The sequence below is a fragment of the Carya illinoinensis genome, chromosome 6, assembly GCF_018687715.1.
Source record: "Carya illinoinensis cultivar Pawnee chromosome 6, C.illinoinensisPawnee_v1, whole genome shotgun sequence".
Taxonomy (NCBI): domain Eukaryota; kingdom Viridiplantae; phylum Streptophyta; class Magnoliopsida; order Fagales; family Juglandaceae; genus Carya; species Carya illinoinensis.
In genome coordinates, this window is record NC_056757.1 from 36425544 (window position 1) to 36443672 (window position 18129).

Consider the following 18129-nt stretch of genomic DNA (forward strand, 5'->3'; position numbering starts at 1 on the left):
TTTTCTAGTTAGTCCAAATGAAACCCTCATTTTCAATAAAACTAAAATTAATCGCAATGTAAAAGACAGATAACTTCTTGGGTCGAGATCAGGAATAACGTTGTCTTCCTCCCTAAAAAAGCAAACAACAGGTGGCCTGGAAATTTAATAATGTATTCTCATTTTTCTGTTGGATATTATGATCCGTCGGATCTCTAGTGACAGTAATGGCAGGTTTGCTCGTTACTCTCAATCCATGACCACGATTATACCATTTTAGGGGTTGCTTGTATTTTCAGAAAAGTAATTTATAATTTCTCAAAATTTCCTATAACCAGTCATGCCCCCACACTGAGACTGTCAGCCATATAAGCACATCAGCACTGACACACCATACTCATATTTAAAGACTCAGCGCTTGGCCTTGGATTTCTTATCAGAAGATTTGCCGGCTGCTGCAATATAAGCTTCAGCATTGATATTCTCACCCAACTTTTGCCTTCCAAACGCCTTTAGCCTTTTCCTGTAGAGCAATTTTTGCAGGGAATTACGTTAAAATGGAAAAGTCCCAAAAATTAAGACGCCTGAATCTCATGGTCTCGCGATCTTATATTACCTTTAGAGACATGGCTATGGACGCCACATATTTGGTATCATCCTCAGATTTTGTATCCTGGATTCTCGGCTCCTGAGATTGCCATGACCAAATTGTTCACTCATTGGAATAAAAGATGAAATCAACCAAAAGAGCATGAATCAAGATTACAATAAAGTGACAAAGGAGTGAAACCGCTTCAGAATCTGACCTCCGGGGGAATAAATGAAGCTTCTCTTTTTCTTTTGTTTTCTGTGGTTTTCTGTGCCTGCTGCTACTGCTTCTCTTGCCACTTCTTTGTCGATTTCTTTTTCTGAGACATGAAGAATTATCCACTTGCCAATTGTTCATCGATCTGAAAATACAATAGAAATTGCACATCATATAAATTAATACTATCTCTTAGGCAAGACAACAAATTAGATAAACTCATAAAAGAGACATAGCATTGGAAGGAGTCTCAGTGCTCTAAAAATATGCAAGGAACCCACAGAAAAATACTTCACCCCACCAATTTAGCAAGTAAATCCGTGTCTCCACACTAAATCGACAACCAACCAAAGCACAAGGAAAAGAAAATTTGACATCTTTTTTATTCTGCGTACCAAAATTATGGTTAATCTTTGAAAGATACACATCTTTGCAGCCACCTTGTTCGTATTAAATACAGGTAAAAAACCAATAGTCACAAACATCATATTCAAAGGTGCATATAATCAAATTGTGCAATATAATCAGAGACAGTAATAATCACTAAACAATTAAAAATTCATAATAACTGCTGAAATTTGTATCTTTATCACGTGCAGAAGAAATTATTGTTCTAGGGGTTTTCAGAGACTTAAGATATCAAAATTGAAAGAAAAGGGTTCTCACCTTTGGTGGCATTGAGGGAATGGTGATGATGATGACAATACATTAAAGCATTGAATCTCTTGCAGAAATCTAAAACGTGTAGATACTAGAAGCAGTTCTCTCACCTTGCTAGGCTGTTGTGGAGGAGGGAAAGGTGTATATGGTTTCTTCTCTTTAGTCTTAACCTTCTTTTGTTTAACATTTTTCCTGTGTGAGGGTTACAGAAGTAACGTATATAAAAATTATATGCAGCAAAAGAGATTGAAAAGAATAGATTCTGTCCATAAACAACAAACAATGTAGTAGATTCTGTACTTCTTGAATTTGGGAAGAAACCTATCCCAGTTTTCATGTGCAAGTGCAGGATCCTTTGCAAGTTCTTTCTTCATCATAAGAACCTACTCAGAAAAGAGAGTTTGAGAATGTTTACATATCCTCAAGAATAAATAACTATAATCGTAATAGAGGACCAGTCAATTCACCTTGATATGGTATACAGGATGCATTCTATTTAGTATGCAGTCTTCCACAATCCTCCTGACTTGCTTCAAACCTTTAAATTAACTCATTGCAGCAACTGTATTGTCCCATGCATTCACAATCAAAAAGAAAAGGAATTCATTTCTGTAACTCCCCGTTCCCGTAGGATAGAGACGTTACTAACAAACATAATAAAATGCCCGGTAAAAAGACTCATTACTCTGAAATACCTTATTTATTGAAAGAAACTTAACTGAAAGGATATAAATAGTCTTGAAACTTGAAACTGAATAAAGCAAAACATGAGCTAATCTTAAACAAGACTAATTATTGAAATGACATAAAAGAAACTTAATCCTTGTGTAAATGACACTTATTCATCTCTAAGTCCTTATACTAAATCTACTCCTGGCCATCCAGCTCCGCATCATCATAATCACCATCTGTGGCAATCAACATAGAAGAAAACAAAAAGACAAACAACAAAAATGAGTCGAATACTCAGTAAATAATACATCATACCGTAAAATACTATCTAGCTTAGCATAAATTTGGTTTTTAAAGCCTTATCATAACTTTCATATAACATTCATGGATTAACATGGGTGGAAACACTCATAATCATGGCAAACATGAAGCGTGAATGCATGAGTAATTTGTTTATCTTGAATTGTACTTATTTCATGGTGAACCACGCTTGAGTCCGTGGCACCACATAACTTGTCATGTAGTGAAACACGCTTGAGTCTGTGTTTCACTTAACTTGCATAACATGAAGTGAAATACGCTTAAGTCCATATTTCACTTATCCTGCTTGACGTGGAGTGAAACACGCTTGGGTCCGTGTTTCACTTATCTTGCTTAACATGGAGTGAAACACGCTTGAGTCCGTGTTTCACTTATCTTGCTTGACATGGAGTGAAACACGCTTGGGTCTGTGTTTCACTTATCTTGTTTGACATGAAGTGAAACATGCTTGGGTCCATGTTCACTTAACTTGCATGACATGGAGTGAAACACGCTTGAGTCCGTGTTTCACTTAACTTGTGGTAACCACGCTTGAGTCCGTGGTACCGTCTTAGCATAACTGTGGTAAACACGCTTGGATCCGTGTTACCTTAAAATGTTTATCTTTCTTGATGCATGATAATTTTCTTGGACTTCTTAGACTTTTCTAACATGGCATATTCTTGTACATGGCATGGCATAACATGATATATTCTTGTACATGGTATAGTATAGCATGACATGGCCTAACATGATTTAATCATTTTATGACATTTCATGGCATGCATGATCTGAGAACTAATGAACATGTCATACATGATTAGGCTATTTATTACATGGCATGCTTGACTTAAGTTATTGCATGAACAATACATGGCATATATGGTCTAAGTACTACATGAATGAAGCATGCATGATCTGGCTATTTTAATTCATAGAATACCTATCTTAAATTATTATATGATCATATCATGATTTCCATGTGATTTTTGTAACATTCAATCCATCAATCAACAATCCGTAAAAGCATAACATATATATAGGCTTACTTTCATGTAAATCATCGTAATTCATAGAAGTTCGTGAAAGCAATCTAACCTTGACTTGGCTCTTAGCGCAACGTAGATAACCATCAAAACCATATCATATTATCATACCCAATTATAATATTTACATTACGTGTACATTTATATGATCATACTATTTACCTCTTAGCGCTGCTTCAGAAATCTCACGTTGTAGCTCGTGACCTATACGAGGCACTAGACGTTACTAATCTTTCTAGAAAACGTGTCGTAGCAATCTAATTACTTAAAATCTTACCATAGAGATAATTTAATAAATAAGTAATTAATAAAAAGAATAAATATAATCATAACATAACTAAATAATTTCTAACTGACTTAACCTAAATTCTAGGTTCGTATGTTACAATCTCCCCTCCTTAAGAAAAATCTCGTCCTCGAGATTACGTACCTCAATCAAACAAGTATGGGTACTTGTTCTTCATGTCCTCCTCTAGTTCCCATGTAGCCTCTTTTTCCGTATGGTTACTCCAAAGTACTTTGACCATCGAAATGGTCTTCTTACAGAGGACTTGAGTCCTTTGTGCAAGGATCCCAACTGGAAACTCCTCGTAGGTGAGATCCTCGCGAACTTGGAGAGGTTCGTATTCTAAAATGTGTGTCGGATCTGGTATATACTCCCGAAGCATGGAGATGTGAAAAACATCGTGAATCGCAGACAACCGTGGTGGAAGAGCCAACCTATAAGCTGTAGCTCCAATCCTCTCCAGTACATCAAAGGGTCCAAAATATCTCGAACTCAACTTGCCCTTCTTTCTGAACCTCATGATTCCCTTCACCGGCGCAATTTTCAAGAATACTTTGCTTCCTACCTCAAATTGTAGCTCTCGACACCTCTGATCTGCATACTTTTTCTGTTGTTCTTGCGCAATGGCGAGCCTTTTCCGAATGACAACTATCTTTTCACGCATATTTTGAATAATTTCCTGCCCAAGGATTCTACGTTCTCCAACCTCATCCCAATAAAGGGGTGACCGACACTTACGACCATAAAGAACCTCATATGGGGCCGCCTGAATGCTCTCTTGGTAACTGTTATTGTATGCAAACTCAATCAGGGTAAGTATTTAATCCAACTGCCCTTGAAGTCCATCATGCAAGCTCTAAGCATATCCTCCAAAATTTGCACTGTCCTCTCTGATTGCCCATCTGTTTGCTGATGAAAGGCTGTACTATAGGTCAATTCTGTCCCTAACTCTTTCTGTACACTTCTCCAGAACACTGAAGTGAAACGAGTATCCCTGTCTGATACAATCTTTGAAGGGATTCCATGCAACCTAACAATTTCGCGTACATACAACTCTGCCAATTTTTCTGATGAAAGGCTGTACTATAGGTCAATTCCGTCCCTAACTCTTTCTGTACACTTCTCCAGAACACTGAAGTGAAACGAGTATCCCTGTCTGATACAATCTTTGAAGGGATTCCATGCAACCTAACAATTTCGCGTACATACAACTCTGCCAATTTTTCTGTAGAATACGTCATCTGAACTGGAATGAAATGAGCTGACTTTGACAATCTGTCAATAATCACCCATGCCGCATCCTGACCCCCTGGTGCCTTAGGAAATCCTGAAACAAAATCCATACCAAATTCATCCCAGGTCCAAACCGGTATAGGGAGTGGTTGTAATAGCCCGGATGGCCTCTGATGCTCTGCTTTGACCTATTGACAAGTTAGACACTGAGCCACATAATTAGCTATCTCACGTTTCATACCGCTCCACCAGAACTGTTGCTTCAAATCTCTATACATCTTAGTGCTACCAGGGTGAACTGTATAGAGTGAGCGGTGAGCCTTTTTCAAAATCACATCTCTAATCTCTTTAACATTCGGAACACAAATTTTTCCTTTAAACCTCAGAGTGCCATCCCCAGATATTGAAAATTCAGGCCTTTTGTCTTCTGGTACCTCTCCTTTGATCTTCACTAAGCCTGGATCACTGTTTTGGGCAACTTTTATCTGATCTATTAATGATGATCCCAAAGTCAGACTGCTCAACCGAGCCTGTGTGTCCATAATCATCTCTATCCCTGCTCTCTCCATATCCAAAAGAATGTGCTTCTGAGGGGTCTACATAGAAGCGAGGGTACTAGAGGACGATTTCCAACTCAAGGCATCTGCCACTACATTAGCTTTACCCGGATGATAGTTGATGTTGCAGTCATAATTCTTTACAAGTTCTAACCATCTGCGCTGTCTCATATTCAAGTCTTTCTGAGTAAAGAAATACTTTAAGCTCTTATAGTCGGTATAAATCTCGCATTTCTCCCCATAGAGATAGTGTCTCCATAACTTCAAGAAAAACACAACAGCTGCAAGCTCTAGGTCATGCGTCGGATAATTCTCTTCGTAACTCTTGAGTTGTCGAGAAGCGTAGGCAATAATCTTCCCATGCTGCCTTAAGACACAACCCAAACCCTTGAGAGAAGCATCACTGTAAATGATAAATCCTGCATTGCCTGAGGGAACAATGAGTACAGGTGCTGTGACTAGTCTCTTCTTCAGCTCCTGAAAGCTTCTTTCACAATCTTCAGTCCATATAAATTTCTCATTTTTCCTCGTCAGCTTAGTCATCGGGCTGCGATACTGGAGAACCCCTCGACGAACCTCCTGTAGTACCCTGCAAGACCTAAGAAGCTTCTGACTTCATTAACATTGGTTGGCGTGGCCCAGTTCACAACTGCTTCAATTTTCATCGGGTCTACTAAAATTCCTTCTTTTGACACGACATGCCCCAAAAAGGTAATCTCTTTCAACCAGAAATCACACTTCTTGAATTTTGCGAACATTTGTTGCTTCCTTAATATCTGTAACACAACCCTCAAATGTCCTTCATGATTTGCTGGGCTTTTAGAGTAGATTAGAATGTCATCAATAAACACAAAAACAAATTGATCTACATACTCCCTGAACACTTTATTCATCATGTCCATGAAGACTGTTAGGGCATTCGTCAAACCGAATGGCATGACTAAAAAAAACTCAGTGTCCTAACGAGTTTTGAACGCCATCTTGAAAACATCTTCTGACTTGATCTTAAGGTTGGTGGTAGCCTGATCGTAGATCAATCTGGAGAAAACTTGGGCCCCTTGTAACTAGTCAAACAAATCATCAATTCTTGGTAAGGGGTATTTGTTCTTCACTGTCACCCAATTCAATTCTCGATAATCAACGCAGAGTCTCATTGAATCGTCCTTCTTTTTCACAAAAAAGAACCGGTGCGCCCCATGGTGACACACTAGGGCCGATGTAACCCTTCTCCAACAACTCCTTCAACTGCTCCTTAAGCTCCTTCAGCTCCACTAGAGCCATACGGTAAGGTGCCTTCGATATAGGTGCCGTCCCAGGTAAAAGATCAATTGAAAAGTCAACCTCCCGGTCCGGGGGCAACCCTGGAAGATCCTCCGGAAACACATCCGAAAATTCCGACAACGGGGATATCTTCAAGCTTGGGTCCCTCTACAGGTGGTGCTACAAGACTAGCCAGAAACCCAAAGCATCCCTGTCTTAGTAATCTGGTTGCTTGCAAAACTGAGATCATTCGAGGTGGGGAGTTTCCTCTCTTTGCACAAAAGCTGAATTCTTCCTTGCCCGGGGTTTTGAAAACTACTTCCTTTTTAAAACAGTCTACACAGGCGTGATTTCGGAATAACCAATCCATTCCCAAAATTACATCAAACCCCATCATATCAAAAATTACCAAGTCTGCTAGAAGGTGCCTCCCACTAATATCTATAGGGCAAATTTTTAATTATGGTGTCGCAAACTACGTGCTCACCGGTAGGTGTCGCAACGGATAGGGGACAGTCAAGCCTCGCTCAAATTTTTTCACACTTCTTTTCCTCATCAGGAATCAGATAACTTGCAAACCTCGATAATGCCACGAAGGTGGCGGCATAGTGCTCCACCGTCATGGTTCCCTAAGCTATGTCAATAAACTGCCTAGCTCTTGCCTCCCGGAGTGCAGGAGAAAAGAATCGGTCCAAAAAGGCCTTTTTGAAGCGGTCCCAAGTGATGGGTACCCCTTCACCAAGTTCAAGTTGCAGTAGCTCCCGGGTAGAGGTCCACCACTCATCTGCCTCATCAGCCAGCACATAAGTGGCATACTCTACCTTCTGTTTGTCAGTACAGAACAGAGCTCTGAAAATCTTTTCCATTCTTTTTATCCAACTCTCTACATCAAGTGCTTCTGCTTTGCCGTCAAAAGTCGGAGGGTGCTGTTGCGTAAACTGGTTTAGGGTGCAACCGACCCTGGGATTCCTCACTCCTAAACCCTGATCATCAGCAAGGTACCGAAGAAGTCTGGTAGTAGCAGCAGCAAATACCTCAGGCTCATTCGGTGCTGGTTCTGTGGAGCCTTCAGGGTGCTCATTACGCCTAGTAACCGGTGCCATTCTAATAACAGCGTTCATGCAATGAGTATAACTAATACAATCAATCAACAATGAAGCACTCAATCAAGCAAAGCAATAATTAAAACATAATCATAAAGATCCTCGTGAACCTCGAGCTGGCCAGGAGTCGTCCTAGGTAATTTCTATCCTAACTTATTTTTTTTTTTTTTTTTTTTTTATAAAACAAAAGGAGTCTACAGAATCTCTCAACCTGGCTCTGATACCAATTGTAACTCCCCGTTCCCGTAGGATAGAGACATTACTAACAAACATAATAAAATGCCCGGTAAAAAGACTCATTACTCTGAAATACCTTATTTATTGAAAGAAACTTAACTGAAAGGATATAAATAGTCTTGAAACTTGAAACTGAATAAAGCAAAACATGAGCTAATCTTAAACAAGACTAATTATTGAAATGACATAAAAGAAACTTAATCCTTGTGTAAATGACACTTATTCATCTCTAAGTCCTTATACTAAATCTACTCCTGGCCATCCAGCTCCGCATCATCATAATCACCATCTGTGGCAATCAACATAGAAGAAAACAAAAAGACAAACAACAAAAATGAGTCGAATACTCAGTAAATAATACATCATACCGTAAAATACTATCTAGCTTAGCATAAATTTGGTTTTTAAAGCCTTATCATAACTTTCATATAACATTCATGGATTAACATGGGTGGAAACACTCATAATCATGGCAAACATGAAGCGTGAATGCATGAGTAATTTGTTTATCTTGAATTGTACTTATTTCATGGTGAACCACGCTTGAGTCCGTGGCACCACATAACTTGTCATGTAGTGAAACACGCTTGAGTCTGTGTTTCACTTAACTTGCATAACATGAAGTGAAATACGCTTAAGTCCATATTTCACTTATCCTGCTTGACGTGGAGTGAAACACGCTTGGGTCCGTGTTTCACTTATCTTGCTTAACATGGAGTGAAACACGCTTGAGTCCGTGTTTCACTTATCTTGCTTGACATGGAGTGAAACACGCTTGGGTCTGTGTTTCACTTATCTTGTTTGACATGAAGTGAAACATGCTTGGGTCCATGTTCACTTAACTTGCATGACATGGAGTGAAACACGCTTGAGTCCGTGTTTCACTTAACTTGTGGTAACCACGCTTGAGTCCGTGGTACCGTCTTAGCATAACTGTGGTAAACACGCTTGGATCCGTGTTACCTTAAAATGTTTATCTTTCTTGATGCATGATAATTTTCTTGGACTTCTTAGACTTTTCTAACATGGCATATTCTTGTACATGGCATGGCATAACATGATATATTCTTGTACATGGTATAGTATAGCATGACATGGCCTAACATGATTTAATCATTTTATGACATTTCATGGCATGCATGATCTGAGAACTAATGAACATGTCATACATGATTAGGCTATTTATTACATGGCATGCTTGACTTAAGTTATTGCATGAACAATACATGGCATATATGGTCTAAGTACTACATGAATGAAGCATGCATGATCTGGCTATTTTAATTCATAGAATACCTATCTTAAATTATTATATGATCATATCATGATTTCCATGTGATTTTTGTAACATTCAATCCATCAATCAACAATCCGTAAAAGCATAACATATATATAGGCTTACTTTCATGTAAATCATCGTAATTCATAGAAGTTCGTGAAAGCAATCTAACCTTGACTTGGCTCTTAGCGCAACGTAGATAACCATCAAAACCATATCATATTATCATACCCAATTATAATATTTACATTACGTGTACATTTATATGATCATACTATTTACCTCTTAGCGCTGCTTCAGAAATCTCACGTTGTAGCTCGTGACCTATACGAGGCACTAGACGTTACTAATCTTTCTAGAAAACGTGTCGTAGCAATCTAATTACTTAAAATCTTACCATAGAGATAATTTAATAAATAAGTAATTAATAAAAAGAATAAATATAATCATAACATAACTAAATAATTTCTAACTGACTTAACCTAAATTCTAGGTTCGTATGTTACAATCTCCCCTCCTTAAGAAAAATCTCGTCCTCGAGATTACGTACCTCAATCAAACAAGTATGGGTACTTGTTCTTCATGTCCTCCTCTAGTTCCCATGTAGCCTCTTTTTCCGTATGGTTACTCCAAAGTACTTTGACCATCGAAATGGTCTTCTTACAGAGGACTTGAGTCCTTTGTGCAAGGATCCCAACTGGAAACTCCTCGTAGGTGAGATCCTCGCGAACTTGGAGAGGTTCGTATTCTAAAATGTGTGTCGGATCTGGTATATACTCCCGAAGCATGGAGATGTGAAAAACATCGTGAATCGCAGACAACCGTGGTGGAAGAGCCAACCTATAAGCTGTAGCTCCAATCCTCTCCAGTACATCAAAGGGTCCAAAATATCTCGAACTCAACTTGCCCTTCTTTCTGAACCTCATGATTCCCTTCACCGGCGCAATTTTCAAGAATACTTTGCTTCCTACCTCAAATTGTAGCTCTCGACACCTCTGATCTGCATACTTTTTCTGTTGTTCTTGCGCAATGGCGAGCCTTTTCCGAATGACAACTATCTTTTCACGCATATTTTGAATAATTTCCTGCCCAAGGATTCTACGTTCTCCAACCTCATCCCAATAAAGGGGTGACCGACACTTACGACCATAAAGAACCTCATATGGGGCCGCCTGAATGCTCTCTTGGTAACTGTTATTGTATGCAAACTCAATCAGGGTAAGTATTTAATCCAACTGCCCTTGAAGTCCATCATGCAAGCTCTAAGCATATCCTCCAAAATTTGCACTGTCCTCTCTGATTGCCCATCTGTTTGCTGATGAAAGGCTGTACTATAGGTCAATTCTGTCCCTAACTCTTTCTGTACACTTCTCCAGAACACTGAAGTGAAACGAGTATCCCTGTCTGATACAATCTTTGAAGGGATTCCATGCAACCTAACAATTTCGCGTACATACAACTCTGCCAATTTTTCTGATGAAAGGCTGTACTATAGGTCAATTCCGTCCCTAACTCTTTCTGTACACTTCTCCAGAACACTGAAGTGAAACGAGTATCCCTGTCTGATACAATCTTTGAAGGGATTCCATGCAACCTAACAATTTCGCGTACATACAACTCTGCCAATTTTTCTGTAGAATACGTCATCTGAACTGGAATGAAATGAGCTGACTTTGACAATCTGTCAATAATCACCCATGCCGCATCCTGACCCCCTGGTGCCTTAGGAAATCCTGAAACAAAATCCATACCAAATTCATCCCAGGTCCAAACCGGTATAGGGAGTGGTTGTAATAGCCCGGATGGCCTCTGATGCTCTGCTTTGACCTATTGACAAGTTAGACACTGAGCCACATAATTAGCTATCTCACGTTTCATACCGCTCCACCAGAACTGTTGCTTCAAATCTCTATACATCTTAGTGCTACCAGGGTGAACTGTATAGAGTGAGCGGTGAGCCTTTTTCAAAATCACATCTCTAATCTCTTTAACATTCGGAACACAAATTTTTCCTTTAAACCTCAGAGTGCCATCCCCAGATATTGAAAATTCAGGCCTTTTGTCTTCTGGTACCTCTCCTTTGATCTTCACTAAGCCTGGATCACTGTTTTGGGCAACTTTTATCTGATCTATTAATGATGATCCCAAAGTCAGACTGCTCAACCGAGCCTGTGTGTCCATAATCATCTCTATCCCTGCTCTCTCCATATCCAAAAGAATGTGCTTCTGAGGGGTCTACATAGAAGCGAGGGTACTAGAGGACGATTTCCAACTCAAGGCATCTGCCACTACATTAGCTTTACCCGGATGATAGTTGATGTTGCAGTCATAATTCTTTACAAGTTCTAACCATCTGCGCTGTCTCATATTCAAGTCTTTCTGAGTAAAGAAATACTTTAAGCTCTTATAGTCGGTATAAATCTCGCATTTCTCCCCATAGAGATAGTGTCTCCATAACTTCAAGAAAAACACAACAGCTGCAAGCTCTAGGTCATGCGTCGGATAATTCTCTTCGTAACTCTTGAGTTGTCGAGAAGCGTAGGCAATAATCTTCCCATGCTGCCTTAAGACACAACCCAAACCCTTGAGAGAAGCATCACTGTAAATGATAAATCCTGCATTGCCTGAGGGAACAATGAGTACAGGTGCTGTGACTAGTCTCTTCTTCAGCTCCTGAAAGCTTCTTTCACAATCTTCAGTCCATATAAATTTCTCATTTTTCCTCGTCAGCTTAGTCATCGGGCTGCGATACTGGAGAACCCCTCGACGAACCTCCTGTAGTACCCTGCAAGACCTAAGAAGCTTCTGACTTCATTAACATTGGTTGGCGTGGCCCAGTTCACAACTGCTTCAATTTTCATCGGGTCTACTAAAATTCCTTCTTTTGACACGACATGCCCCAAAAAGGTAATCTCTTTCAACCAGAAATCACACTTCTTGAATTTTGCGAACATTTGTTGCTTCCTTAATATCTGTAACACAACCCTCAAATGTCCTTCATGATTTGCTGGGCTTTTAGAGTAGATTAGAATGTCATCAATAAACACAAAAACAAATTGATCTACATACTCCCTGAACACTTTATTCATCATGTCCATGAAGACTGTTAGGGCATTCGTCAAACCGAATGGCATGACTAAAAAAAACTCAGTGTCCTAACGAGTTTTGAACGCCATCTTGAAAACATCTTCTGACTTGATCTTAAGGTTGGTGGTAGCCTGATCGTAGATCAATCTGGAGAAAACTTGGGCCCCTTGTAACTAGTCAAACAAATCATCAATTCTTGGTAAGGGGTATTTGTTCTTCACTGTCACCCAATTCAATTCTCGATAATCAACGCAGAGTCTCATTGAATCGTCCTTCTTTTTCACAAAAAAGAACCGGTGCGCCCCATGGTGACACACTAGGGCCGATGTAACCCTTCTCCAACAACTCCTTCAACTGCTCCTTAAGCTCCTTCAGCTCCACTAGAGCCATACGGTAAGGTGCCTTCGATATAGGTGCCGTCCCAGGTAAAAGATCAATTGAAAAGTCAACCTCCCGGTCCGGGGGCAACCCTGGAAGATCCTCCGGAAACACATCCGAAAATTCCGACAACGGGGATATCTTCAAGCTTGGGTCCCTCTACAGGTGGTGCTACAAGACTAGCCAGAAACCCAAAGCATCCCTGTCTTAGTAATCTGGTTGCTTGCAAAACTGAGATCATTCGAGGTGGGGAGTTTCCTCTCTTTGCACAAAAGCTGAATTCTTCCTTGCCCGGGGTTTTGAAAACTACTTCCTTTTTAAAACAGTCTACACAGGCGTGATTTCGGAATAACCAATCCATTCCCAAAATTACATCAAACCCCATCATATCAAAAATTACCAAGTCTGCTAGAAGGTGCCTCCCACTAATATCTATAGGGCAAATTTTTAATTATGGTGTCGCAAACTACGTGCTCACCGGTAGGTGTCGCAACGGATAGGGGACAGTCAAGCCTCGCTCAAATTTTTTCACACTTCTTTTCCTCATCAGGAATCAGATAACTTGCAAACCTCGATAATGCCACGAAGGTGGCGGCATAGTGCTCCACCGTCATGGTTCCCTAAGCTATGTCAATAAACTGCCTAGCTCTTGCCTCCCGGAGTGCAGGAGAAAAGAATCGGTCCAAAAAGGCCTTTTTGAAGCGGTCCCAAGTGATGGGTACCCCTTCACCAAGTTCAAGTTGCAGTAGCTCCCGGGTAGAGGTCCACCACTCATCTGCCTCATCAGCCAGCACATAAGTGGCATACTCTACCTTCTGTTTGTCAGTACAGAACAGAGCTCTGAAAATCTTTTCCATTCTTTTTATCCAACTCTCTACATCAAGTGCTTCTGCTTTGCCGTCAAAAGTCGGAGGGTGCTGTTGCGTAAACTGGTTTAGGGTGCAACCGACCCTGGGATTCCTCACTCCTAAACCCTGATCATCAGCAAGGTACCGAAGAAGTCTGGTAGTAGCAGCAGCAAATACCTCAGGCTCATTCGGTGCTGGTTCTGTGGAGCCTTCAGGGTGCTCATTACGCCTAGTAACCGGTGCCATTCTAATAACAGCGTTCATGCAATGAGTATAACTAATACAATCAATCAACAATGAAGCACTCAATCAAGCAAAGCAATAATTAAAACATAATCATAAAGATCCTCGTGAACCTCGAGCTGGCCAGGAGTCGTCCTAGGTAATTTCTATCCTAACTTATTTTTTTTTTTTTTTTTTTTTTATAAAACAAAAGGAGTCTACAGAATCTCTCAACCTGGCTCTGATACCAATTGTAACTCCCCGTTCCCGTAGGATAGAGACATTACTAACAAACATAATAAAATGCCCGGTAAAAAGACTCATTACTCTGAAATACCTTATTTATTGAAAGAAACTTAACTGAAAGGATATAAATAGTCTTGAAACTTGAAACTGAATAAAGCAAAACATGAGCTAATCTTAAACAAGACTAATTATTGAAATGACATAAAAGAAACTTAATCCTTGTGTAATTGACACTTATTCATCTCTAAGTCCTTATACTAAATCTACTCCTGGCCATCCAGCTCCGCATCATCATAATCACCATCTGTGGCAATCAACATAGAAGAAAACAAAAAGACAAACAACAAAAATGAGTCGAATACTCAGTAAATAATACATCATACCGTAAAATACTATCTAGCTTAGCATAAATTTGGTTTTTAAAGCCTTATCATAACTTTCATATAACATTCATGGATTAACATGGGTGGAAACACTCATAATCATGGCAAACATGAAGCGTGAATGCATGAGTAATTTGTTTATCTTGAATTGTACTTATTTCATGGTGAACCACGCTTGAGTCCGTGGCACCACATAACTTGTCATGTAGTGAAACACGCTTGAGTCCGTGTTTCACTTAACTTGCATAACATGAAGTGAAATACGCTTGAGTCCATATTTCACTTATCCTGCTTGACGTGGAGTGAAACACGCTTGGGTCCGTGTTTCACTTATCTTGCTTAACATGGAGTGAAACACGCTTGAGTCCGTGTTTCACTTATCTTGCTTGACATGGAGTGAAACACGCTTGAGTCCGTGTTTCACTTATCTTGCTTGACATGGAGTGAAACACGCTTGAGTCCGTGTTTCACTTATCTTGCTTGACATGGAGTGAAACACGCTTGGGTCTGTGTTTCACTTATCTTGTTTGACATGAAATGAAACATGCTTGGGTCCATGTTCACTTAACTTGCATGACATGGAGTGAAACACGCTTGAGTCCGTGTTTCACTTAACTTGTGGTAACCACGCTTGAGTCCGTGGTACCGTCTTAGCATAACTGTGGTAAACACGCTTGGATCCGTGTTACCTTAAAATGTTTATCTTTCTTGATGCATGATAATTTTCTTGGACTTCTTAGACTTTTCTAACATGGCATATTCTTGTACATGGCATGGCATAACATGATATATTCTTGTACATGGTATAGTATAGCATGACATGGCCTAACATGATTTAATCATTTTATGACATTTCATGGCATGCATGATCTGAGAACTAATGAACATGTCATACATGATTAGGCTATTTATTACATGGCATGCTTGACTTAAGTTATTGCATGAACAATACATGGCATATATGGTCTAAGTACTACATGAATGAAGCATGCATGATCTGGCTATTTTAATTCATAGAATACCTATCTTAAATTATTATATGATCATATCATGATTTCCATGTGATTTTTTGTAACATTCAATCCATCAATCAACAATCCGTAAAAGCATAACATATATATAGGCTTACTTTCATGTAAATCATCGTAATTCATAGAAGTTCGTGAAAGCAATCTAACCTTGACTTGGCTCTTAGCGCAACGTAGATAACCATCAAAACCATATCATATTATCATACCCAATTATAATATTTACATTACGTGTACATTTATATGATCATACTATTTACCTCTTAGCGCTGCTTCAGAAATCTCACGTTGTAGCTCGTGACCTATACGAGGCACTAGACGTTACTAATCTTTCTAGAAAACGTGTCGTAGCAATCTAATTACTTAAAATCTTACCATAGAGATAATTTAATAAATAAGTAATTAATAAAAAGAATAAATATAATCATAACATAACTAAATAATTTCTAACTGACTTAACCTAAATTCTAGGTTCGTATGTTACAATTTCATGACTCCACTTTGAAGAAATCCCACAATTTGAAGTTCCAGCTACTAGCAAAATGGAATTGGGCAATGGGTACTTAAGAAGCTAATAAAGGTGAAACCAGCAAACCAAAGAAATGACATATGACTACCAGTGGAAAAAAATAAAATAAAATCTGGATAACCTAGTTTGGAAATATTATGTCGTGCCAATGGGACAGTAACTTGGAATATCACTTTTACAAGAAATGCTCAGGATTAGGAACTCGAAGAGCTGGTAGATTTCTACAGTTATTTGTATTCAGTAAATCTAGGCGTCAATGGGCGTGACCGTATGTTGTGGACTCACACGGGGAATAAAAAGTTTACTGTTAAATCTTTTTACAAGGCCCTGACAATACAACAATCTACTTTCTTTCCGTGGAAGAGTATATGGCAGGTGTTGGTACCTTCTAAAGTTGCTTTCTTTATTTGGACAGCCGCTCATGGGAAGATTTTAAAGATTGATAACCTTAGAAAGCAAGGTATGGTTGTAATGGAGTGGTGCTATATGTGCAAAAAGAGTGGGAAATCGATAAATCACCTGCTTTTACATTGTGAGGTGGCTAGGGAGTTATGGGCCGGAATCTTTAGTAGAGCTGGGCTAAGCTGGGTTATGCCTAGGAGTGTGGTGGAGGTACTTGCATGCTGGAATAGATCTCACAACAGTGCTCAATTGGCAGCAGTGTGGCGGATGATACCTTTGTGCTTAATGTGGTGTTTATGGTCGGAAAGGAATGAGAGGTGCTTTAATGATAAGGAGCATCGAGTGGGGGCAATCTGAAATTTTTTTGTATTCTCTCTGTTTCAATGGTTTTCTGCTATTGTTCTAAACGGCGGGAATGTTCATGAGTTTCTACTTTCCTTATAGCCCACTAGAATGTAACTAGGTGTCTCACTTTGTATACTTCCTGTGTACTTGGGCATTGCCTAGTTTCTTCATATTCAACAAAGATTATTACTTATAAAAAAAAAATGTTTGATATAACTGGATTGGTGACACCCACATGTGCACCTTATATTCTTCAAGAGTGGCACAAAACCTGATATGAATCATAGTTGGTAAAGCTTTCTTTTTTAAACTTTCTATTAAAATATTTGCTAAAATGTAATGAAACGCAGTATAAATCCACATTACATTGATGGGACGAGAGCAATCTGATACAACAAAGATTTCACCCGGATTCTCCTACTCTCTTTCCAGTGCACTTCTTGCTCCTCTTCTGCAGACTTATCCAACCATTGCCTGTTTTTTACTAGTTTTACACCAAAATTGACACAATAACTCATTAGAATCGCTTCTCCCAATTATTCCTCAATCGCAACAACACGCTTTTTCTGCCATAAACCCTAAACTGACCAGTCCCAAACCACCACCCTAAGCGAGTACACTCCGGTTTCAGTGCGCAATAACAAGGTAATCAAAAATCAGTTTTCATGTAAATAAAAATCAGTAATCCGTTCACTAAAAAGAAATTTATGGAACTCACCAGATTAAGTTCACACGAAATACAATACTCTTTCAAAGCAGATTTCACATTGGGCCAAACCTCTTGCAAGTATTTTTCTGAACAAGTTAATTGAAGAATCAACTCAGAAATCTCAAATCAACTAAAAATGCCCAAAAGAACTGGGTTTTAATTACCTCTGTATTGAGGGAAGAGAGTGGAGAAGGAGCTGACTTCGAGCAAACCGGATTCGTTCCAGGAGGGGTCGAACTTGCCGATCTTCCAGTGGTCGATGTTGGGGTCTTCGTCCCATGGCTTCGGCTTGTCGTGCTTCCCCCTGTGCTTCTTCAACTTCTGCGCCGCCAAAGCGTCGCCGTCGTTGTCGTTCTCCCTCGCCCACTTGGATATTGAGCAAGAGACAGGAACGCTTGTCAGCGATTCGAAGCCGAGGTTTGATTATAAACCCTGGATAGAACGAGAGAGAGGATTGTGAAGCACAAGGGTTTTACAGACCGTTACACAAACACAACGGAGCTGGAGTCAGAGATAGAGCCGTTAATTACCTAAC

At 39.5% G+C, this 18129-nt stretch overlaps 1 long non-coding RNA gene across 6 annotated transcripts; it reads right to left on the reverse strand.

The window, feature by feature from the left end:
* Window positions 1-132: 132 nt before the first annotated feature.
* Window positions 133-18129, reverse strand: LOC122313093. 6 transcript variants are annotated; one of them, XR_006243288.1, is made up of 10 exons: window positions 17759-18129; window positions 17604-17680; window positions 17252-17359; window positions 15870-15911; window positions 1912-2006; window positions 1745-1827; window positions 1555-1636; window positions 786-929; window positions 596-667; window positions 133-502 (listed from the first exon to the last, which is right to left on the reverse strand). It is a non-coding gene; the product is annotated as an uncharacterized LOC122313093 (long non-coding RNA). The 6 variants fall into 6 exon arrangements; XR_006243284.1 differs by having other exon boundaries at window positions 17252-17369; XR_006243286.1 differs by lacking the exon at window positions 15870-15911.